Source organism: Canis lupus, chromosome 9, assembly GCF_011100685.1.
Source record: "Canis lupus familiaris isolate Mischka breed German Shepherd chromosome 9, alternate assembly UU_Cfam_GSD_1.0, whole genome shotgun sequence".
NCBI classification, from domain to species: Eukaryota; Metazoa; Chordata; class Mammalia; order Carnivora; family Canidae; genus Canis; species Canis lupus.
The window spans coordinates 5,998,660-6,022,068 of NC_049230.1; the positions used below are offsets into that span (position 1 = coordinate 5,998,660).

Genomic DNA, 23,409 nt, shown 5'->3' on the forward strand with positions numbered 1-23,409 from the left:
AGCTTAACGTTTGCATATTCCATATTCACTGCCTTTCAGGTTTTGACATTTTTTCCTGAGAGCTGTAGTCTGATGATTGGGAGTTTGCCACTCATTTGTTTACTACCCCTGAATGAAATTATTAGAATTTTACAAAGAGGAAGAAAGTGGAAATGTAGAAATATGGTCCCCTATAAAAAGACTGCTGTTTTTTTTTTTTTTTTTCTTTTCTTTTTTGAGTCCTGCAGACCCGTGGGTAGTTACTATTTTGCTCTCCTTGCCCGAGGCATAGAGTTCTACTCTGAAGTTTCTTGATGTTAGAAATGTAGGTTGTATACTTCATAGAAGGCCATATTGAAGAGCTCTTTAAGGAGAAGGAAAGTGTTTTTTCCAGAGCTGTTTTTGTGTTGCCAAACTTACCTCTGATATTCTCAAAGTCAGCACAGAATTGTCAGAAAGCAGACAGAACCAGCTGTAGGTTTTAGAGTAACATGAAATAGAACTAAAATAGAACTCAGTATATCTGGCTTTTCTGTTTCTATTTTCTTAGCTAGAAGTCAGAGCAAAGGAGCAAGCTTAACTTAGACTATTAAATTACTCTATCATTGATATACGGAGGGGTAATTTGATGTTTTCATATGTGATTACTGTTTTCAGCAGATAACCAGTCATGCTGTCATCATATTGCTTTGTTCTGTTTTAAGATTTTACTTATTTATTCATGAGAGACACAGAAAGACAGGCAGAGACGTAGGCAGAGGGAGAAGCAGGCCCCATGCAGGAAGCCCGAGCCCGATGCAGGACTCAATACTAGGACCGCAGGATCATGCCCTGAGCCAAAGGCTCAACCACCGAGCCACCCAAGCGTCCCAACTATCATCATCCTATATGCCTGAAACTAAATAAAACAGTGTATATTAACCATAATGGATTTTTAAAAAAGATTGGCTGCTCAGGTACCCACATCTGTAGCCTGTACAAAAACCCTGTGGGGGAAAAAAAAAAAAAAAAAAAAAAAAAAAAAAAAACCCTGTGGGAACAGTTTTTTTTCCCCAACACAAACTTTGTTTTTTTTTTTTTATTTTATTTTATTTATTTATTTATTTATTTTTTATAAAATCTTTTTTTTTTTTTTTAACATTTTTATTTATTTATGATAGTCACAGAGAGAGAGAGAGGCAGAGACAGGCAGAGGGAGAAGCAGGCTCCATGCACCAAGAGCCCGACGTGGGATTTGATCCCGGGTCTCCAGGATCGCGCCCTAGGCCAAAGGCAGGCGCCAAACCGCTGCGCCACCCAGGGATCCCCCCAACACAAACTTTGATTTCTCCCTTAACCTTACCCAAGAAACTTGAGCCTGGAAGCCTGGTAGTTCATATTTTTCTCTAAGTTTATCCCATTGTGTATTTAACATTAAGCAACAAAACCAAACTAGGGATTTGAGGTCTATTTTTAATAATTTTTAGGCAAGAACTTTGTTACCTCTTAAGTTTATCCTAGACCTAGACCATGAGCATCTGTAAGTTCTCCAATTTAAATTGGTAAACTCTTGAACAAGTGTGAAATGCTTCTCTCCTATCCTATAATTAGAGAAGATGATACTGTTTAACATTCCCCCAGAAATTGTTCTAATGGGAAAGAAAGTGAGTCAGAGTGCTCACATTTACTTTCAGATTTTCTTTGGGGAGAGAAAAATGCATATATTTGGTTCTTTCCAATTTGGTAGATAACTGGCATATGAAGTCATAATGTCATTATTACTTTTGAATGGTGACCGTTAGCTGTTTATTAGTAATCTTGTGGCTTTACTCCAAAAAAAAAAAAAAAAAAAAGTGACGATACAGTAGTTGCCCTTTGTCTTGAAATTCTGTGAAACAGCTGAGTGAAAAGAAGGGACATTGCTTTGTCTTAGAGCTGTTTTAAAAAGCAGGGGTTTCCTTCATTTGATTATTCAAGGAGTAACTGGTTTTATTTGAGTGGCTTTGATTTGATTTGATAGCTCTTTAGGATGTTAGCTGTGAGCCACAACATGTTTAAAAGTAGCTGGAGTAGCATTGACCAGTTTGACTTGATTGAAATAGGGCTATATTTGCACTCTCGATAAGGGGGGACACATACACATGAATACTGAATACATTTTACTTACTTTTTTTAAAGATTTTGAGATAGCAAGTATGAGAGAAAGCCAGCAAGCACAAGCAGGGGGAGGGGTAGAGAGAGAGAGGGAGAAGCAGGCTCTCCACTGAACAGGGAACCTGATGTTGGGCTCGATCCCAGGACCCTGGGATCATGACCTGAGCCGAAGGCAGACGCTTTACCGCCACCGAGGCGCCCCTGAATACATTTTATTTGAGGATAATGCAGTAGCAAGGGGCTTAGCCCTTTGCTTCTGACTAGAGTTCAGAAAGGGTTTCCTCTTCTCTCTGTCTTGGGGCTCCCGGTTAACTTTGGTGAGTTGAGGACCCCATCCTCCAGCAGATTACGTCCCTACTTTCCATCTACATGCTGACTTGTGCTGCCCTGAGAAAAGAGAAAAACAAAAACATTTTACTGGAAGCCTAAAATAGAACTCAGTATATCTGCCTTTGTTCCTCTTATAAAAGCATGTGTTTTTTGGAGGGGAGGAGGAGAAGGGCATTGAAGCAGAGAAATGGAAGAATTTGCTCTTCTGTTGCAGGTTTGCAGGTTTCAGCCTTGCGTGGCTGAAATGAACCCAAATTTCCCTGCCGTTGTATTGCAGGCTTCAGATAGTCCCAGGGGTTCTCCACCAAACAAGGCCCCTGAATTCTCTACCCTAGAACACAATACATCTGAGTTGCGTCTGCTGTTTTAAGGGCTTACATACCCATACTTCAAACAGTGCTGTGTATAGACCATTTTGAGCTCTCAAACCTGTGTTCATTGCATTCCAGAGCTGGCGGCTTTTCTATAAAGCAGACTTTTAATTCTAGAAAAGAACTAAATGATTCTGTTGGTTCTGATTGTAGAAAAGAACCAAGTGGATCATCTAAGTGTCTTCTGTCTGGCACTACCTACTTTTATCAGTTTTCAGTACTGCTTTAGAAATACGTTTTGAGGGATACCTGGATGGCTCATTGGAATGTGCACCTCGATCTCAGTTTTTGTGAGCTTAGGCCCCACGTTGGGTGTAGAGATTACTTAAAAATAAAGTCTTTAAAAAAAAAAATAGGTCTCGGGATCACACTCAGCTTTTTGAAGCTTTCTATCTTGGTGCTAATGACCTGTTTTAATGTCACATTTACTGAGCATCTCCTTGAGCCACATCCTGGGATAAGTTGCTTTGAGAGTTGGGGAAGAAATACTTTCTCCCTTGAGGAGCTCTAAGTCAAATAAGAGAAGTGAAATTAATATGTGAAACAGGATGTGGCAGTGTACAAAATTAGAGGATTTTTAGAACAGAAGACCTTTTAAAATCTCTTAATTTCGATTTTTATTACTTTTTAGATGAGGAAATAGCCCATAGAGTTAAATGATCCATCCAGGATCACAACTATTAGTACTTAGTAAGGAATACCTTTAATGGGATGCTGAGTTGTGTGACACACTAATTGCCAGAGTAATATAGGAAGAGCAGTGACTGGTAAGAGCTAATGTCTGATAGTGCTGTGTGGAGGGAGTGCGACTTGAACTTGTGAGATGGCTGTGGAGGGGGATTGGGGAGGTGAGCTGTGGTTTGAGATAGTAATGCTAGAATGGGGTCGTAGACTGTGCCATGGTGGAAAAGAAGGTAGAATTGGAGCAAGATAAGAAAAACCAGCAGGAATTTGATCTTGTCCTTAAGAAGCCTTTGCAGGCTTTTAGCTGATTGATGGAAATGTTCTGGGATAGGAGGGAAGCCTGGAGGCCCAGCCTGGGAGGTTGTAGTGAGCAGGCTATGAGACTACTGGGTGCATAGGTGTTGGAGACTAGGAATGAAGAACTGAGTGGAAGGTGTTAAGAGTTGCTAAATGGAAAAATGAGGGAGATTTCTGCCTGTCAGCTGGGGACATTGGAATGAATCTATGTAACTGAGAAATGAATGCCCACTGAGTTTATTCCTGAGAGCCAGGAATCAGAACTGGGGTTTGATTGATAATAGTTTTCATAGCAGCCACAAGTCCTGAATTTGGATACAGGAGTCCCCTTTCAAGTGTTTGAATGATTACATCTAAAAATGGGGTTGAGGTGTTTATTTCTTCACTAATTCAAATTCCTCGTATCAGTGTACTAGGTAGGAGTATTTGCCTGTTGATGAGAATTCTTACTAATCTTATTGACTAAACCCAGAATTTTACATTTAATTTTTATGAATGAGGATGGTTTGAGTTCTCTTAGAACAAATAATTTGCCTTTCGCTGTATTCATTTTTTCCCTCTGTCTTCTGAATGAACTGTTTCCAAATAGGTGTTAAGAATGAATTTCAGTTCCTATACAAGACTCCTTTTAGGGTCCTGGCTAAAGACCAGTCATCCCTGTTTGGAGAAAGAAATGAGTAAGGAAATGCAGTGTCCCTTTGGGGGGGTCTTTCAGTTTTCACCTCTGTAAGCCATTATGTTTGAAGTCCTCCTTGAATAGCTACCATTTATGTAGCATTTATTATGCAACAAAGTTCTACATTATTTCTAGTTTGGGTACTGAAAGGTTGGCGCTCCTTAGCATCAGTCTATGGCTGCAGAAACAGGCACACAAACTTGCTCAGGTTCACACATGTAGTAAGCAGCAAACCTGGGGCTTGATTTTAGGTCTTGGTACAATGTCTGCGCCCTCTAACTCCTTCTGCGGTACATTACTGCTCCTCTTAACTGTAAGGTATGAATAAACCAGAAATGTGAGGTATCAGCAGACCTGCTTTGCTCATCTGCAGTCATGGACAGCAGGTTATGGTACTGCTTCTACTGAGTAACTTACTAGACATAGTATCTAAAGTAAATTGAGTTCAATAGTGAAAGAAATGGGGAAAATGAGATCATTTTCCAAGATGATAAAGATTACCAAGGATGATAAAGTGGCCCCACCCTGTGTTGGCCAGGATGTAGAGAACTGGACTCTTGTCACCTTCTGCCAGTGGAGGTTTATACCAATAACACATTCTTTGAGAATGGTGGCTTGATGACATATATCAGAACATAAAATGGCCGAGGATTTCTAGAAAAGAAATTTTCTGCTGTTAAATTTGAAATATTATTTGTTAGATGCATTTCAGAGATGTTAAAGTGTGTAAAAAGAGGCATCTTGAAAAGGTGCCCAAAAAACCCTACCAAAGACCTAAGTATGCATAAGTGGGGGGCTACTTAAGCAAGTTATGGTACCTGTAGAATGGAATGCTGTGAGGGTATTAATGCTGGTGTAAATCTATATCAACACAGAATAGTGTCTACACTTGGCACAGAGAAGTATTTAAATTGATCCTCTTTTAAAAAGTAGTAATGTGGGATGCCTGGGTGGCTCAGCGGTTGAGAGTCTGCCTTTGGCCCAAGGCGTGATCCCAGAGTCCCAGGATTGAGTCCCACATCGTGCTTCCTGCATAGAACCTACTTCTCAAAAAAAAAAAAAAAAGAAAGAAAGAACCTACTTCTCCCTCTGCCTGTGCCTCTGCCTCTGTCTCTCATGAATAAAAAAGAAAAAAAAAAGTAGTAATGTAACAATATATTGAACGCTCAGGATGTCTGTCCTTGCACTAAGCCAAATATTTTACTTCCATTCCATTCCCTTTGAATCCCTGCAAGAATCCTAACAAAGATGCCGTTATCCCCATTTTACTGATCAGGAACATGAGGCTTAGGTTAAGTAACTGGCCCAAGTTTACAAGTTAGCATTCCAGTTGAGGCCGGTGTGAGTCCAGATTCTGTGTTCTTAACCGCAACCCTGCAGGGCCTTTTCATACCCAAATGAAGTCAATAGAGAGGGAGCTCACATTTAGGGCTATTTGTTTGCTTATTAAATACATAGACTTTCTGAATGGTCCTCTAAAAGGTAACAGTTGCCTCCAAGGGGCTTGATTTCAGGTGATTTTTACTCCTTTTGTGTCCTCATTTCTCTTACTTTAATCAATTTATAGTTTTATTTACTTTTTTTTTTAAGATTTTATTTATTCATGAGAAACACAGAGAGAGAGAGGCAGAGACACAGGCAGAGGGAGAAGCAGGCTCCATGCAGGGAGCCCGATGTGGGACTCCATCCCGGGTCTCCAGGATCACACCCCCGACTGAAGTCAGCGGTTCAGCATCTGCCTTTGGCTCAGGACGTGATCCCGGAGTTCCCAGATTGAGTCCCACGTCGGGCTCCCTGCATGGAGCCTGCTTCTCCCTCTGCCTGTGTCTCTGCCTCTCTCTCTCTGTGTCTCTCATGAATAAATAAATACAAATTTTGTAAAAAAACAAAAAGCAAACAAACCCCAATAAAGTTATATTCAAATAGTAGTTAACATTTTACTTGACAGCCCAGGAAGTAAAGGGCTCTGGTCAGGGGTTGGTTGGTTGGTTGGTTGTTGTTTGTTGTTGTTTAAGATTTTATTTATTTATTCATGAGAGACACAGAGGGGGAGAGAGAGAGAGAGAGGGAGAAGCAGGCTCCATGCGGGGAGCCCGACCCGGAACTCAATCCCGGGTCTCTAGGACCAGGCCCTGGGCTGAAGGCGGCGCTAAACCGCTGAGCTACCCCGGCTGCCCGTTTGGTTGGTTTTTTAAAGGCTGAAGTTTAACCTGCGTTTAAATCATTAGGCTGAAATTCCTGAAATTCGCTGTGGCTCAGTGTCCAGAACTGAAAGATATTTTAAAAAGTGATACAAAATGACTTTAAGGGGTGCCTGGGTGGCTCAGTTGAAGGTCTGCCTTCTGCTCTAGTTCTGATCTCAGGGTCCTGGGATCGAGCCCCACATCAGGTTCCACGCTTGGCGGAGATTCTGTTTCTCCCTCTGCCCCTCCCCCCTGCTCATGCTCCCCCTCTCTCTCTCACAAATAAAATGTTTTTTAAAAATGACTCTTAAGAAGGAACACCTGGGTGGCTCAGCGGTTGAGTATCTGCCTTTGGCTCAGGACGTGATCCCGGAGTTCCCGGATCAAATCCCACATCGTTCCTGCACAGAGCCTGATTCTCTCTCTGCCTGTGTCTCTGCCTATCTCTCTCTCTCTCTCTCTCTCTCTCTCTTTCTCTCTCTCTCTCTCTCTCTCTCTCTCTCTCTCTCTCTCATAAATAAATAAATAAATAAATAAATAAATAAATAAATAAATAAATCTTTACAAAATAAAAAGAAAGAAAAACCTAATATATTCATGTGCTTAAAGCAGTGACTGGCCTAGAGTAGACAATGCTAGCTGCCATTAGTTTTGTTTTGTTTTGTTTTTTAATTTCTTTTAAAGATTTATTTATTTATTTATTTGAAGATTTTATTTATTTATTCATGAAAGAGAGAGAGGCAGAGACACAGGCAGAGGGAGAAGCAGGCTCCATGCCGGAGGCCCGATGTGGGACTTGATCCCCGGTCTCCAGGATCACGGCCTGAGCCAAAGGCAGGCGCCAAACTGCTGAGCCACCTAGGGATCCCCTAAAGATTTATTTATTTATTAATTTATTTATTTATTAATCTATTTCCCTATTGCTGGATGTTTAGCTTGTTTCTTTTCTTTCCTTTTTTTTTTTTTTTAAGCTTTTATTTATCTATTTGAGAGAGAAAGAGATCATGAGCAGGGGGGAAGGGCAGAGGGAGAAGCAGGCTCCCTACTGAGCAGAGAGCTCAGTGTGGGGCTCTACCCCAGGACCCTGGGATCATGACTTGAGCCTCACCAGATGCCCAACTGACTGAACCACACAGGGCACCCCTTAGCTTGTTTCTAATAATAATTTAGTTCATAATCTCGAAGGAGGTTGTTGGTGTATATGTTGCTCTACTCTCTGAAAGGGCTGAACAGATTACCTGCTTGAGATCCGGTTAAATGAGAATGGCCCATAATCCATAGCCAGAATATATAATAACACAGCTAAAGTCTGCTTCATGCACCAGTCTCTTTTAACACAGAACATTATTTCACAGTTTGACAAGTGTTTAATAGGAATGTAGAACCAGATGTGTGAAATGAGGAAACATCTACTCAGCATCTAAGATACTTGGTCCACAGCAGCACGTAGTTTTTCTGAGGTACATTTTATTTTGTGCTAGTCCTTCTGATTGATTTGCTTTTGTAACTGTATCAGATTAAGTTAATAAGTCATTTTGATAGCTGAGAAATTTGGTGTGTATTTATAGGTGTGGGTTTTGATTTGTTTCATTGTCAAGTCCTCTACACCCAGCATGGGGCTTGAACTCAGGGCCCGGAGATCGAGTCACATGCTTTTCTGACTGAGCCTGCAAGGCGCCTCACATAGGTATAGTTTTTTCATTTCATTCTGTATTTTACTTTCTTGGGCTAAATGAAACCCTTCTAGAAGGAAATCATCCATGCCAATTTATGTTTAGAAAAACAAACCAGGCTTTGTTGATGCTGCAAACGCTGAGCTTTAGAGCCAGGACCCTCTGCTGAGACAAAAAGGTAGAGTGGCTTACTGAAGCATCCTCACATGTACTGCAATATAAAGAAAAAAGAGAACCATTCTGTTGGTAGCAGTTGATCTTCTCTGGGTGTTGAGATTTTGGTGAATTTTCACTCTCGCTAGCATGCATTTCTATCATGGATGTTTTTATAAGCATATATTAGTTTCATATCATAAAAGCAGTAAGAGACAAAAGCACTACAGTAATTTTCCAGATATCAGTTTACAAATCAACAAACCTTCGGGCAGCCCCGATGGCCCAGTGGTTTGGCACCGCATTCAGCCCCGGGTATGATCCTGGAGACCCGGGATTGAGTCCTGCGTCGGGCTCCCTGCATGGAGCCTGCTTCTCCCTCTGCCTGTGTCTCTGTCTCTGTCCCTCTGTCTGTCTGTCATGAATAAATAAATAAAATCTTTAAAAAAAAACTTTTAATGACCTGTTTTGCTTTCTTACAAGGGAAAAAAAAATCACCGAGTACAGCCTCCTAGAGCAAATTTATTAGATATTGAGACTCTTCTTGGTTCAGGAAGCACAAGCACAAGTCCTCCACATCATTTAGGGCTGTTAACACATACCTTGTGTAGAATGCATGACGGGAAACCAGATGCATGCTCAGCCCTTTCCTTAGGAACAGATTGGCCCAAAAAATGGTCTTGCTGCCCAGTTCTAGTTATTTCTTGCTTATCTTTTCCCTACACCTGATATGAAAGTAATGTTATGTGCTTTCTTACATATTTCATGTTGACTTAGGTCAGTCTTCAAACTGGATTAAAATTACTAATGCAGCCAAATTGCAGTTTTTCAGAGGTTTAATTATTCATTTCTCCTTTCTTTTGTCCATATTTAGCTCTGGTCAAGCTGACTTTTAATTACCAACTTTACAAAAATGTTTAACTTAGAAAAGTAAAATCAAGAGACAAAAAGATTTGAAGTTTGAAGTAATCAGTGGCTTCTAGTTATCTATTGTGCATTAAAAAAAATCAGGTGTTTTCATTTTATTCTTTTTAGATGTATGTTAGAATTATTTAATAGGAAAACATAAAAGAAAGGCCATACTCCCTCCTGTCACCCAGATAACTTTTTTGAAATTAAATAAATGTCTCTCTTAATGTTAGAAAATGTAAAAAAGGAAACTCTTCTCAGAGAAAATCGTTGTTCAGTTTTTTTTGTAACCTTTCAGGAAAAATTTTTTTTTTTTTTTTTTTTTTTAGGAAAAAGAAATTAACAAGTATAGCCATAGTTACATTTTTAATGCTTTCCAGATACAGTAAGAAATACAGTGAAACCATATTCAAAATTTTAATAATGAAAGTAAGCAGGTACTTCAGCTTACAAAGGGAGGATGGGGTTTCTGGTTAAGTGTACTGTACCTCTTTAGAAAACAGCAGTAGCTCAGAGGATTTCTATGCCAGGCTATTAGAGATCATAATGATTAAAACTTTCTCAAAGTCGCATGTTAAAGCTGAGTCAGAGTAGATCTTAAACCTGAAATTGGTGTCATCTTTCTATTTTTTTTTTAATATTTTATATTTATTTATATAGTTACACAGAGAGAGAGAGAGAGAGAGGCAGAGGCATAGGCAGAGGGAGAAGCAGGCTCCATGCACTGGGAGCCCGATGTGGAACTCGATCCCGGGTCTCCAGGATCGCGCCCTGGGCCAAAGGCAGGCGCTAAACCGCTGCGCCACCCAGGGATCCCTGGTGTCATCTTTCTAAAACTGTGCTAATATTATCCATATGAGATACCCAGGTGAATTTGTGACTAATGGCCACTTAGTGCTAGAAGTGGAAACTAGTAGCCCTACAGGTCTTTTCCTGAGATTGATTACATTATTGGTCTTCCAAATTTAGATTAGTGGTGTAGTAGACAGAACATATATTTTGTTTTCATTAACTTGGGAAGTCATATTCTTATGTGTTCAGAAACCCTTTATCTGCCTTGAGCACTTATAACTATACCCACCTGAACAGCTGTTGCCTTTAAAGGCTGTAGAATATTCAAATTTAGCTGGGTTTTTTTTTGGTATTGTATATTAAAGTGTGACATTTCTGCATGTTCTTTCTCTCATTCTTCCCCTTTCCAAGTATGAAAGTAAAAGCCTGGCAAAAAGAGCATGCTGCTTCTTTACATATTCTCAAGTAACCTGATGAAAAATTACCTGCTTTTGGACTTGGGTTTTATATACAGAATAATTGCAACCTCAATTTGGAATGAACTGTAGCCCATCTTTCAATATAGGTATTTATAGCTATAAATTTCCCTTTAAATTCTGCTTTAGCTGCATCCCATAAATTTGGGTGTGCAGTTTTTGTTTTCATCTCAAAGTATTTTCTAATTTCTCTTGTTATTTTTTTTCTTTGACCCATTGATTATTTAAGAGTATGTTATTTAATTTCCACGTATTTGTGAATTTTCCAGAACTACTTCGGGTGTTAAATTCTATTTTAATTTCATTGTGCATGTATAATATACTTTGAATTATTTCAGTCCTTTTAAGTTTATTGATGCTTGTTTTATTGCTTCACAAATGATCCTGAAGAATGTTTCACTGTGCAGTTGAGATGAATGTTTATTTTGCTGTTTTTGAATGGAGTTCTTTTTAAAATTTTATTTAACTTATTTGAGAGAAAGAGGGAGAGAGTACAAGCAGAGGAGCAGGAGAGGGAGAAGAAGACTCCCCACTGAGCAGGGAGCCCCACACGGGGCTCAATCCCAGGACCCTGGGATCGTGACCTGAGCCAAAGGCAGACATCCAACCCATTGAGCCACCCAGGCACACTGTTAGGTGGAGTTCTATATGCTATATATATCTCGTAGGTGGGGCACCTGGCTGGCTGGCAGTAGAGCATGTGACTAGTTCTCAGGGTTGTGAGTTCAAGCCCCAAGCCCCGTGTCAGGCATAGGAATTACTAGCTAAAGATGTCTTTTAGGTCTAGTTACTTATTTTTCCCTTGAGTGTGTCAAGATAGTTTTAGGATTTTGGTGAATTCATACTACTGCTTATCTAGTATCTTGGTAAATCACAGCATGCTATGCTTAGTGCATAGGGTTCAGGATATACCTAATATTTAATAATACACTATTTTAAGAACTGTGCCAGAGGTATGCACTGGATGTTCTGAAACAGACTCAGTAAGACATGAGTATTGAAAAAATTTTTGAGCTAATTTAGAAACGCCCAGGACCACTTTGTCTATCCAGATATGCCTTACTGATTGAGGACTGTTTCTAACATTAGCAGCGGTTACTGTCAGTTCTGAGGAGTTGTTGGAGCTCTCCTAAAACACTTAACCTATGAAGTTAATGGCCTTTCATTGTATTTGGCAGTTATAAGAATAAATGTGCGCCTTGTTGATAACAGCATGGCACATGCAAGAGCTTCAAAGTAGTTATGACTCTTTTTCACATTTTGTTAAAGACTTTATTTTGTCTCTCTCACCACCACATCCATGAAGGAAATGTTTATGGAAACAGGTTTCTACTACATGTTTGTATGTAGAAGATACTGAATAACATTACTTTAAGTAGGATTATTTTTTAAGATTTTATTTTATCTTATTTTTAAAGATTTTATTCATGTCTCAGAGGCAGAGACATAGGCAGAGGGAGAAGCAGGCTACCCGCAAAGAGCCTGATATGGAACTCAATCCCGGACCCCAGGATCATGCCCCCTAAGCTTAAGATAGATGCTCAACCAGGGGTCCCTAAGATTTTATTCTTGTGTAATCTCTGTACCCAGTGTGGGGCTCCAACTCAAAACCCCAAGATCAAGAGTTGCATGCTCCTCTGACTGAACCAGCCAGGTGCTTAAATGGGGCTACTTTTAACTAGAACTTCTCACATTGAAAATAGCATGAGCTTAACACCAGTGTTTTAGTAACTTAAGAATTGGAAAGGATTAGCCTTTTATTTCCTTCATCACTAGAATATAAATTATATTTAACAAGTGTGTATGTAATCCAGAGTTGGTGTACCTGAAACCTGATCCCTACATATTAGTTTCTAAAGTTTAAAAAGTCAGTGAACAGGGCAGCCCTGGTGGCTCAGCAGTTTAGTGCTGCCTTCCAACCGGGGCATGATCCTGGAGACCCGGGATCTAGTCCCGCGTCAGGCTCCCTGCATGGAGCCTGCATCTCCCTCTGCCTGTGTCTCTGCCTCTCTCTCTCTCTTTCTCATAAATAAATAATAATTTAAAAAATCTTTAAAAAGTCAGTGAACAGGACGCCTGGATGGCTCAGCGGTTGAACATCTGTCTTTGGCTCAGGGCATGATCCCAGGGTCCCTGCAGGAATCCTGCTTCTCCCTCTGCCTGCTGCCTCTCTCTCTGTGTCTCTCATGAATAAATAAAATCTTAAAAAAAAAAAAAAAAAGTTGGTGGTCAAAGAAGGGGAAAATGGAATACCATTTCATGAACCCTTTGTAAAGAAAATTGCTCCAGTAAATAAAGAACCTCAAGATCCCCCTTCATAGACCTCAAAACATTTACCCAATTAATATTGTTTTTTGTTTTTTAAACTTATTTTTATTTTTAAATTTTAAGAAACTTTAAGCTCTATTCCCAGCCTGGGGCTTGAAGTCACAACTTGAAGAGTCACATGCTCTACCAACTGAGCCAGCCAGGCACCCCCCAATTAATATTGTTTATCAAAAATAAGTTTGGAAACCCCAAAATTCAGTTCTCTGTTTACAGGGAGGGTGGATCAAGATAGCACTACCACTTGTCCCCTCAGTCAGGGTCCCCTCAATAGGATCCTGTCCTTTAAAAGTAAAGTTCTTACAGCATGTTTACTGAATATAGTTTTGTTTTGTTTTTTTTAACATCAATTTTCAAAAAATTATTTTAGGACATTTTTTTTAAATATTTTATTTATTCATGAGAGACACACACACAGAGAGGCAGAGACACAGGCAGAGGGAGAAGCAGGCTCCATGCAGGGAGCCTGATGTGGGATTCGATCCCGGGTCTCCAGGATCCCACCCTGGGCTGAAGGCGGCACTAAACCGCTGGGCCACCAGGGCTGCCCTATTTTAGGACATTTTAAAATTAGAGGTGCCTGGATGGCTCAGTGGGTTAAGTGTCTTACTCTTCATCTCAGCTCAGGATCATGAGTCCAAGCCCAGTGTGGAGCCTACTTAAAAAATAAATAGGAGTGCTTGGGTGGCACAGTCGATTGAGCTGATGACTCTTGATTTTGGCTCATGTCATGATCTGAGGGTCCTGGGATCAAGCCCCACATCAGGCTCCAAGCTCAATGGGGATTCTGCTTCTCCCTCTGCCTCTTCCCCTTGCTCATTCTCTCTCTCTCTCAAATAAAAAATAAATAAATAAATAAATTAATTAATTAAATAAAATAAAACCTTGGGATCCCTGGGTGGCGCAGCGGTTTGGCGCCTGCCTTTGGCCCAGGGCGCGATCCTGGAGACCCGAGATCGAATCCCACGTCGGGCTCCCGGTGCATGGAGCCTGCTTCTCCCTCTGCCTGTGTCTCTGCCTCTCTCTCTCTCTCTCTCTCTCTGTGTGACTATCATAAATAAATAAAAATTTATAAAAAAAAAAAAAACATAAAATAAAACCTTTTTTAAAGCATTCATTTCTTCACTTGCACTTTCCATATTTCGAGATCTTAACAGCTACATGTGGCTAGTGGCTCCTGTATTGGATAGTGCAGATATAGGACATTACACCATTGCAGAAAGTGTTTTTTTTTTTTTTTTTAAGATATTTATTTATTCATGAGAGACAGAGAGAGAGAACTAGGGTTCATGCAGGGAGCCCGTTGTGGAACTCAATGTGGGACTCGATCCCAGGACCCCAGGATCACGCCCTGGGTCGAAGGCAGGCACTAAACCGCTGAGCCACCCAGGGATCCCCAGCAGAAAGTGTTTTTAGACAGTTGCCCTGTAGATTGTCACTACCCAAATACCACTGTTAGTGTCAAAGTATTTTGGATTTTACCTTAAAATGCCAGGAATCCTATCTTTTCTTCTCCTTGCAGAGCATCTGTGGTTATTCTGTTCCTTGGAGGTGAGGCCCTGGGAAGAACGGAGATGGGAGAGTGACCTCAGAATGGTGCTGTAGTCTGGGGGTAGAACTGGGGTGAGCTTTGTCTTTCTCAGGAGTTTGTCCCAGTCTGTACTCCTCTCTTTCCTTGTGAATCTGAGTCCCCAACCCCCTTCCTCATAGTGCTGCACCCTCCTCACTTCCAGCCTGTGCAGAGGCAGATATGAGGAACCCCTTGCCCACCTGGTATTGTGTCTTTTCTAGTGAAAATTGAAGAGTACTGGTATAGTAGCTTTGGTGCTGTGAGCCATGAGGTTCCTGAGGCTAGTGCAGCCTCTTCTAATTTGGGTTCCTTGTGTCACTGGATGTGTAATGTGGTCTTGAGCTGAATGTGCAGACAGCAGCATCTGAGGCATATCCAGAGAGCAGAGGCAGCATTTCTTTGAATTTAGCAAAACCATAATTACTGTGTTTTCTTTTCAAAATGTTTTACATAAACAATCTCAGAGAAAGTCTTTTATTGTAGAGTCATTTTGATTCTTTGTTAACTTGCACTAAAATTTTGCACAATTTAATGTCCTCACCTGAAAAACTCTACAGTGTTTTGTTGATGAACGTTTTTGCCAGTAATGTCAAATAATGAGTTAGTTAATCTTCATGGCTATTTTTATTTATTTATTTTTATTTTGTTTATTACTTAGAATGAGCAGGGGGAGGGGCAGAGGGAGAAGTAGACTCTCCCCTCAGCATGGGGCTCAATGAGGGGTTCCATCTCAGTACCTTGAGATCTTGAACTGAGCTACCCAGACGCCCCCATGACTATCTTTAAACAAAATTTGGTCAATTTTCAGTTAGTAGCATAGTTTCCCTGAACACTACCTCTTCTGGTTGTTCTTTTCATCTGGTGTAATCTTGGGTATCTTCCATTCCACACTCATTACCTAGAGCAAGCCCTGAGCTCCAGAATTTTTTCCTGAGCCATTTTTCTCCCCTAGATGCCTCTCCACTGCCCCTTTGCTCCACTGTCTACATCTGGCCACGGCGTATTTCTGATTCCCCATATCTCAATAGGATCCTGTGTCTCAGTGTCTTGCAGGGTGCCTAGCAACATGGTAGTTTAGTGGGTGGAATGGAGGAAGCGTTGAAACCCACACCAAGTTTGTTCTACTTGGTATAAATCGAGTCTGTAGTTGACACTGTCTTTGTTACCATCATTGCACTGTCAGAGGTTAGGCATGGTTCTTGTGTTGCCACAGCTGTTTTTGCATTAATTTAGGTGACATAGACCAGAAATAGGAGTTCTTGAATTTCGTGTGTGTGTGTGTGTGTGTGTGTGTGTGTGTGTGTGTGTGTGTGTTTTAAGGTTTTATTTATTTGAGAAGGGAAGAGAGAGTGAGCAAGAACAGGGAGAGGGAGAAGCAGACTCACCAATGAGCAGGCACTGACATGGGGCTTGATCCCAGGACTCTGGAATCCTGACCTGAGCTGAAGGCAGACTTAACCAACTGAACCACCCAGGCACACCTTTGTTGTATTTTCCCTTATTTTTTGCCACCACCTTAGTTAGGTTTCTTAGCTATTTTCCCATTGAGTGTAAAGTATAATTATACTTTTCTGTGCATGTAATTTAAAGGATACTCAATCTTTTTTTTTTTTTTAAGGATTTTGTTTATTCATAAGAGACACAGAGGGGGGCGGGGAACAGAGACACAGGCAGAGGGAGAAGCAGGCTCCATGCATGGGGAGCCTGATGTGGGACTGGATCCGGGTCTCCAGGATCATGCCCTGGGCCGAAGGCAGCACTAAACCGTTGAGCTACTCCAGGCTGCCCACTCAATTGGTTTTATTTTTAAGCTACTGTTCAAAAAACATTCCAAAAAAAAAAAAAAATTCCAGTTTCCACCAGCTTTTGTTCTTGAACATTTATTCCAGCAGATAGTCCATACATATTTTTTAAAATACCACTATAGGAGATTCTAAACTAGGCTTTCTCTCCTGAGGTTTTTTTTTAAGTGTATAAGAAAAACAGGAAAAAATTTTTCCAAGAAACAGTTTGAAGTAATTCTGATGATTTGTTGTAATTTACATAGTTTACACAACTCATAGGCTTGGAGAAAGTGCCAGAGAACAGCTTTGCAGAGCACTGGATTGCGGGAAGAGGAGTCTTATCAGATGTTCTCTTGACTTTACTGCTAAAAAGGGAGGTGGGTTGAAGGGAAGAGGGAAGAATTTCTTGTTTTTCCAGCTTTGCCAGCACACTGCTTACAAACAATTGTTTGAACTCTTACTTGCGTCCCTGTACTTCCAGGTATGCTTTCTGGCCTCTTAATAGTAACACAGCTAGGAGTGGAGGCATGCTTTGTGATGCCAGACATAGCTGTAGCCAACCTGGAACAGGTCCAAACCGAGCAAGATACTGAAGTCAGAAAGAACAAGTGGTACAAATACTCTCTTAGTCAGAGTCCTGAAAGTCTTCACGGGAGAGCAATGCAGGCAGATCTGACAAGCTTTGGAAGATTTGTCATAGCCTGACATTTCAGTTTTTCTAGGGGCCGAGTAGTGGGTTTCAGCCAACAAGGCTAGAGTACTTCCTCTTAAATTTACCCATAGAAGCCAGCTGTTGTACATGTACTGGTGATAAACTTGGAGCTGGAACAGTGACTGACCTGTTAACATCCTAGCCATGTGATACTCACACAATAATGAATTTCCATCTGTTGTGGGGCTTGGCTTTAGCCATTGAATCCATGAGTTGGTCTAAGCTTCAGTTTTAAGCATTCATTAATTTGTTTTTATTTTTTTATTTTTTATTTTTTTATTTATTTATGATAGCCACACACACAGAGAGAGAGAGAGAGAGAGAGAGAGAGGGGCAGAGACACAGGCAGAGGAAGAAGCAGGCTCCATGCAGGGAGCCTAATGTGGGACTCTATCCCGGGTCCCCAGGATCATACCCTGGGCTGAAGGCGGCGCAAAACTGTTGAGCCACCTGGGCTGCCCTGAAATGCATTTTTTAAGGCAGAAATGTTTAATCTTCTGATTAAACACTGATTTAGAGGATTTATAGTAAGGTAGACTCAGATATAGTGATTGTGGACTATAACTAAATTTTGAACTCAAGATACTAAGAAGTACTGTATGAAATGGTAGCTACCATCTGAATAACCAGACCCTTCTGTGTGGGAGGAGACAGACTACGGAGATGGAGGTGAATACCCGAGATGCCTTAATGAGGTAAAACTTTATAAAAAAAAAAAAAATGTAAAGCTTTCATTGGACAAGAAAATTAGCTCTTACTGAGCCTATGGTCTTGGGAGTCAGGCAGGCTTTGTACCGGGTACTTTTCTGCTCCTTAATCCTCTCAGCAGCTCAAGAGAGAACATCTTCAAGAATGCCTTAACAGAGATTCAGAGAGGTTGAGTAACTTGTGTGTGAAATTGCATAGCTAAGGTGTGGGAAGGTAGACATTTGATCATAGTTTGATCAGGTTCTGATTTTGAACTGTGGGCTAATCAGAAGACAAGCGTTTATGTAGATGTAACAATGGCATTTCCAGTAATTCTTGAACAGTGAGTTCACCAAAGCTGTGTTTTGGAAAGATGACTTTGGACTAGTACAGATAGAAATAGGGAAAGGTTGGAGGCAAGGCATAGGGTTGAAGAGGCAGGGCTGGAGCCCAGGCAGTCTAGGTTCAGACTTCAGCTGTGCTGTTTGCTGTGAGTGTGACACGGGGCAAATTTTTTAAACTACAGTGTGCCAGATTTCCTCTTTGGAAAAATGGGGGTGGTATTAATACTATTCCAGTTTTTGTGAGGATTAGATGAATTGAATGATACAAGTATTTAGAACAACAACTATATAATTCTTATCACCTAGGAAGTAGTTTGGTTGCAGGGTACTGATGGAGTAAGTTGTCAGGGATCAGCAAGAGTCCCACTCCGTGGGCGTTACAAGGGGAAAAGCCCCAGGGTTAGGCAAGAGATGCAGGCAGGCAGACTGGGAGGCTTTGAGGCTGGGATGCCCTGCTACTGCTGACCCAGGTGGGAAAGGTGGGAATTCTCTAATTGAGGAAAATAGGAGCTTGAATGCTGAACTGTAGGAAAAGGTTTGACTGAACATATTGTGGATTATTTAAAATCTCCCCAGGAATGAATAAAGTAAACAGCAACAGAAGCCACCTCATTGCTCCCAACGTAACTTCTCCTTATGTCTTCCATGGCAAGAAGCAGCCTTAATCTGGAGGAGCATCAGTCATCCCTGGGATTTACTGCTCTAGGCAATTCCTATTTAACTATCTGTCTTAAAATAGAGTGATGAATGGGATTGTGACTCTTTGTGGCAAATGCTAGAATCCACTGGAGTAGGTTTTTTAAATTGATTATAGTGGAAGGTACTTTTTAAAAAAGATTTTATTCATTTGAGAGAGAGTGAGCACGATTGAGGGGAGGGGCAGAAAAGAAGGGAGAAGCAAACTCTTCTGCTGAGCAGGGAGCCCAACCTTGGCCTCAATCCCAGGATCATGACCAGAGCCAAAGGCAGATGCTTAACTGACTGAGCCAACCAGGTGCCCTGAATGTAGTTTTTAAAAAATATCTAGGGGGGGATCCCTGGGTGGCTCGGCAGTTTAGCGCCTGCCTTTGGCCCAAGGCGTGATCCTGGAGCCCCAGGATCGAGTCCTGAGTGAGGCTCCCGGCATGGAGCCTGCTTCTCTCTCCTCCTATGTCTCTGCCTCTCTCTATATATCTATCATGAATAAATAAATCTTTAAAAAAAATAAAATAAAATAAAAAATATTTAGGGCAGCCTAGTGGCTCAGCGGTTTAGCGCCGCCTTCAGCCCAGGTCATGATCCCGGAGACCTGGGATCGGGTCCCACATCGGGCTCCCTACATGGAGCCTGCTTCTTCCTCTGCCTGTGTCTCTGCCTGTCTCTCCCTCTCTCTCTCTCTGTTTCTCATGAATAAATAAATACAATCTTAAAAAAATAAAAATATTTATTTATTTATTGGAGAGAAACAGTGCATATGCACATGTGAACAGAGGAGGGGCAGAGGGAAATGAGAGAGAATCCCAAGCTGAGCACAGAGCCTGATGAAGGGCTTGATGCCAAGACCCATGAGATCATGAGCTGAGCCAAACCGAGTTAGATGATCAACTGACTAAGCCACCCAGATGCCCCTGGAATATGATTTTTCTTTTTATTTATAGCTAATAGAATAGTATAGTCCTATAAATGAACAGTTCTAGGGGCACCTGGGTGGCTCAGCAATTGAGTGTGCCTTCAGCTCAGGGCGTGATCCTGGGGTCCCGGGATCAAGTCCCACATCGGGCTCCTGCATGAAGCCTGCTTCTCTGTCTGCCTGAGTCTCTGACTCTCTCTCTCTCTGTGTGTGTGTGTCTCATGAAGAAATGGATAAAACCTTTAAAAAAAAAAAAAAAAAAGAACAGTTCTAGTAAGAATTCCCACATCTCAGTGATAAGATCCTCAAGTACTGAAGTTTTGTGTTAGTTTTATACCCTCATTAGCCTCATTATGCTACTGTACTTGTTATGGTAGGCCCAGGAAAAGCTTCCTGGCTCAGCTAGAATGATTTCAGTTAAAGCTAATTCATATGGACAGAAGGTTGAAAACACAGGTACTTCCAGTAGAAAAGGGACCCTTAACAGTGCTGTCACCTATCAAGGGAAAGTTGTACTTGCCTCCCTGTCATTAGAAATCTTTGTCAAAGGGCAGCCGGGGTGGCTCAGTGATTTAGCGCCACCTCCAGTCTAGGGCATGATCCTGGAGACCCGGGATCGAGTCCCACGTCGGGTTGTCGGGTTCCCCGCATGGAGCCTGTTACTCCCTTTGTCTGTGTCTCTGTCTCCCTCTCTCTGTGTGTCTCTCATGAGTAAATAAATAAAATCTTTAAAAACAATTTTTTTTTTTTTTGGTCAGGTCCTTAAAGCCTTATAGTATACTCACAAAGGGACTAGAGATCAATCCCTCTACTTGTGCTGATGGGTGTATATTACAGGCCATTTTCCATGGGAGTCTTTGGCTTCTTTGTGTCCTTGATAGTTGCTGATTGAAGAACTGTGGAATCTTTTTTTTTTTTTTAATCTTTTTTTTTTTAATTTTTATTTATTTATGATAGTCACATAGAGAGAGAGGCAAAGACTTAGGCAGAGGGAGAAGCAGGCTCCATGCACTGGAAGCCTGATGTGGGATTCGATCCCGGGTCTCCAGGATCGTGCCCTGGGCCAAAGGCAGGCGCCAAACCACTGCGCCACCCAGGGATCCCTGTTTGTGGAATCTCTATTGCTGTACTTCTTTTTAAATATTTTTATTTTTTATTTATTTATTTTTTATTTATGATAGGCACACAGTGAGAGAGAGAGGCAGAGACACAGGCAGAGGGAGAAGCAGGCTCCATGCACCGGGAGCCCGACGTGGGATTCGATCCTGGGTCTCCAGGATCGCGCCCTGGGCCAAAGGCAGGCACTAAACTGCTGCGCCACCCAGGGATCCCTATTGCTGTACTTCTTAACTGCTTTGGAGGTCACACCTTTGAAACTATTGAAAACTTTCAGGAAAACACACACACACACACACACACACACACAAAACTGTTTCCAGGAACCTGGGTGGCTCAGTGTTGAGATTTGCCTTTGGCTCAGGTCGTGATCCTGGGATCAAGTCCTGCATTGGACTTCCCACAGAGAGCCTGTGTTTCCCTCTGCCTTTGTCTCTGCCTCTCTCTCTGTCTCTCTCATGAATAAATAAAATCTTTAAAAATACATACATACATACAAAATGTTACCTGGGGGGCCGCCTTGGTCAGTTAAGTCAGTTAAGTGTCTGCCTTTGGCCCAGGTCATGATCCCAGGGTCCTGGGATTGAGCCTCACATTGGGCTCTCTGCTCAGTGGGGAATCTGCTTCTCCCTCTGCCACCACCCCTGCTTGTGCTCTCCCTCCTTCCCTCTCTCAAATAAATAAAATCTAAACAAACAAACACCTATTTCCTGGGGTGCCTGGGTGGTACAGTTAAGCATCTCACTCATGGTTTTGGCTCAGGACTCTGTGCTCACTGTGAAGTCTGCTTAAGACTCTCTCTCCCGGGATCCCTGGGTGGCGCAGCGGTTTGGCGCCTGCCTTTGGCCCAGGGCGCGATCCTGGAGACCCGGGATCGAGTCCCACATCGGGCTCCTGGTGCATGGAGCCTGCTTCTCCATCTGCCTGTGTCTCTGCCTCTCTCTCTCTGTGTGACTATCATGGAATAAATAAATCAAATCTTTAAAAAAAAAAAAAAAAGACTCTCTCTCCCTCTGCCTCCTCCCCCCTGTACACACATGCATGCATTCTCTCAAGTAAATCTTTATAAAAATATATTTCTTACCTTGCAAATGTGTATAAAGAATCCATATTAAGAGCCTCTGCTTTATTTTAGAATATGCTAGGTGTTGAGGCAATTCAGTATAAACGTAAAACAATTCCTGTCCTCTAGGAATTTTGTATTTAGTTGAAAAGAAGTGACTCAGGCGCCTGGGTGGCTTAGTCGGTTAAGGGTCTGACTTCAGCTCAGATCATGATCTCAGGGTCCTGGGATTGAGCCCTGTGTCAGCCTCTGTGCTCAGCAGGGAGTCAGCTGGCAATTCTCTCTCTCCTTCTCCCCACCCCTCCTGCTTGTGCCAATAAATAAATAAAATCATTTTTTAAAAGATTTTATTTATTTATTCATGAGACACACACACAGAAGCAGAGACACAGGCAGGGGGAGAAGCAGGCTCCATGCAGGGAGCCCGATGTGGGACTCTATCCCGGGTCTCCAGGATCACACCCCGGGCTGAAGGTGGCACTAAACCGCTGAGCCACCGGGACTGCCCAATAAAATAATTTTTAAAAATTAATACAGAAAGTTATGTTTTTTTTTAAGATTTTATTTATTCATGAGAGAGAGAGAGAGAGAGGCAGAGACACAGGCAGAGGGAGAAGCAGGCTCCATGCAGGGAGCTTGACATGGGACTCGATTCTGGGTCTCTAGGATCATGCCCTGGGCTGGAGGCAGGAGCTAAACCGCTGAGCCACCTGGGCTGCCCAGAAAGTTATGTTTAAATGTAATAACGTAAAGTGCCCAGGATGTAGCTGGTGTTATAGCAGATGTTCAGTAAATGAGGTGGATATTATAAATTCCTGCTGTTAACTGTTGAAGGCATCAAACATTCAGAAAAAGTAGTTGTTGGGGATTCAAGGTAGGAAGGAAGAGAAGCACTGATCTAAGTGGCTAAGATTTGGATAGGTACAGAAAAGTGGTAGTATTCACAGAGGGTTAGCATGTACATGGAATATGAGTTTCAAAGTGATCAGTATGGCAGTCTCTTTTTTTGTAATTAAAAAATATGTGATGGTTCCTGATCATTGCCCCAGTCTAGCCCCATCTTTTACCCCAAAATGATCACTGTTTATATTTTATTTTGCCTAATAATAATTTTCCTAGATATTTTTATTTTTTAATTTTTTTCTAGATACTTTTTTTTCTAGATACTTTTTAAGTGGAGATCACCATATGTGAAATTGAAATTTTTAAAAAATTAATATTTTTCCATTGCATTAAGTGGCTTTTGTTTGCAAATAACAGAAAATGCTGCTACAACTGGTCTAAACATAGGCTTACGTTACCAGAAAGATCAAAGGTAATGTAGAGATGAGATATGGTTTGTTCAGGGCTCCAGCTCAGTGTTGCCATGACTTTTTGGTAGCTGTGCCCTATTGCATGTGTTAGCTTTGTTCTGCAGCTGGTTTCCCTTGTGACCAGTCACCAGATATCCTTGATTAGAAGACGCCTTACTGACAGTAGCAGAGGAGAGAAGTATGCCTTTCCCACCTTCAGCAAAAGTCCTGCAATTTGGGTTGGTTGGTTC

At 41.6% G+C, this 23,409-nt stretch overlaps 1 protein-coding gene and 1 long non-coding RNA gene across 2 annotated transcripts in view; one reads left to right on the forward strand and one right to left on the reverse strand.

Moving 5' to 3' along the window:
• GRB2 (growth factor receptor bound protein 2) overlaps positions 1-23,409 on the forward strand; it is a 72,486-nt gene that overhangs the window by 10,070 nt on the left and 39,007 nt on the right. The window lies entirely within an intron of this gene.
• The window catches only part of LOC119873225, a 47,611-nt gene continuing 33,047 nt past the window's right edge, over positions 8,846-23,409 (reverse strand). Inside the window, exons 3-4 of the long non-coding RNA XR_005364210.1 lie at positions 14,464-14,540; positions 8,846-8,894 (exon numbers count right to left, since the gene is read on the reverse strand). This is a non-coding gene — a long non-coding RNA (uncharacterized LOC119873225). The remainder of the gene's footprint in view (positions 8,895-14,463; positions 14,541-23,409) is intronic.